The sequence below is a fragment of the Pteropus alecto genome, unplaced genomic scaffold, assembly GCF_000325575.1.
Source record: "Pteropus alecto unplaced genomic scaffold, ASM32557v1 scaffold37, whole genome shotgun sequence".
NCBI lineage: Eukaryota > Metazoa > Chordata > Mammalia > Chiroptera > Pteropodidae > Pteropus > Pteropus alecto.
The window spans coordinates 150,291-152,633 of NW_006440605.1; positions in this window are offsets into that span (position 1 = coordinate 150,291).

Here is a 2,343-nt window from a genome sequence, read left to right on the forward strand (position 1 = left end):
TGGGCCAGCTATAGTCAACTGCTAAACTCTTGGCCTGCACAAAATCTCTCAAAAGGAACTCAGAATCAACACACGCAGAGGCCAGCTTCAGAACATAAAAGAGCATCACCAGATTAGCCCCACAAGTGGCACACACACAAAGGGTGGTCTCAGCCGGCACAAGAACCTGCTGAGACAAATCCCACTCGGTGGGATCATCCCTCTTACAGTAGCTCCTATGATGCGACCGTGGCCAATCCTCGCAGCTGGTAAGCATGAGGGTCAATCCCATGCACTGATGTGCCAATAACAATCATGGCTCAACTATAACAGGAGGGCACGACCCACATGAGGAACACTCCTGGAGTATCTGACTAGGTGCCAGGGAGACTGTACCACTGGGTCCCACAGGACACTTGCTATGGAAGGCCACCCTGCCAAGACAAGGAGAGGTAGCAGATCTACTTAATCATAGAAACAAACACAGAGTGGCCAAAATGAGGAAATGAAGAAATATGTCTCAAATGGAAGAATAGAAGAAAATTCCAGGAAAAAAAAACCTAAATAAAATGAAGGCAAGCAACCTACTAGATACAGAGTCCAAAACACTGATTATAAGGATGTTTAAGGAACTTATCAAGAACTTCAACAAAGAGATAGTAAGCAGAAAATAGCACATAGAATTCATAAAAAAGTCAGAAATTAAGAATACAGTAACTGAAATGAAGAGTACACTAGAAGGAATCGACAGCAGATTAGATGAAGCAGAGAATCAAATCAGCGATTTGGAACATAAGGTAGCAGAAAACACCCGATCAGAATAGCAATAAGAAAAAAGAATTAACAACAACAAAAAAATGAGGATAGTTTAAGGGACTTCTGTGACAACATCAAGCATAACAACATTCACATTATAGTGGTAGCAGAAGGAAAAGAGAGAGAACAAGGGATTAAAAACCTATTTAAAGGAAGAATGACTGAAAAGTTCCCTAACCTGGCAACAGTAATAGTCGCACAAGCCCAAGAAGCACAGAGAGTCCCAAACAACATGAACCCAAATATGCCCACACCAAGATACATTATAATTAAAATGGCAAAGGTTAAAGACAGACAATCTTAAAAGCAACAAGAGAAAGGCAGTTACTTACCTACAAGGGAGCTCCTATAACACTGTCAGCTGATTTCTTAATTAAAACTTTAATGGCCAAAAGGGACTGACACAAAATAGTTAATGTGATAAAAAGCAAAGACCTACTACCAAGATTACTCTACCCAGAAAACCTATCATTAGAATCGAAGAACAGATAAATAGGTTCCCAGACAAGGAAAAGCTAATATATCAACACCTGTTGTAGCCGCCAGCCCCCGAAAGACACATGGACCACCAGAAATCAGTGAGTTATAGGAAACACACTCTTTATTCAGCCAGCTGGGTCTGCCAGGGGTACGAGACCCCAGATTAAGCAGCCCCGAAATGTAGAGGTACAGGTTTTTTTAAGCCCAAAATCCCATTCTCCATTTTTTAATTTGGGCTTCTGTCTGAAGCCCAAAATCCCATTCTTTCATTTTTTTAATTTTCAGGTTTTTTAAGCCCAAAATCCCATTCTTCATTCTGTCAAAGGTCTGTTTTTCTCCTATTCACTACCTGTCAACCTATAAGCCAGGGTGTGCAAGCAGAGAGTACATAAGCAGAAAGCTTGTTATCAGAATGTTATGTCCCTATGATCAAAAGCCTTTTGTTCCTATGGCAATGGTCAAACAGTAATTTTCCTACAAGTAATAAATCTCAAGTAGTCATTCGTCAGCCACCACACACCAAACCAGCATTACGAGAAATGTTAAACCAACTTCTTTAAGAAGAGGGGCAATAACATAAAAATGAATAATAAAATGGTAATAACTACTTACCTATCAATAATCACTTTAAATGTGAATGGATTAAATGCTTCAATCAAAAGACATAGGGTAGCTGAATGGATGAGAAAACAAGACCCGTGCATATGCTGTCTACGAGAGACCACGGCAGACTGAAAGACACACAGACTGAAAGTAAAGAAATGGACATGGAAACGAAAACAAAACAAAAGCTGGGGTAGCAACACTTAGACAATATAGACTTTAAAACAAAGGCTATAATAAGAGACAAAGAAGGCCATTCCATAATGACAAAGGCGTTCATCCAACAAGAGGATATAACCCTTGTAAATATTTATACACTGAAATACATATACGTATATGTGTGTGTATATATATATGCCTTACTCTTAAATTTTACACCTGAAACTTACTGGATTTCCTTAACCAATGCCACCAAAATAAATAAGTAAATAAGTAAGTAAATAAGTAAATAAATAAATGTATAAA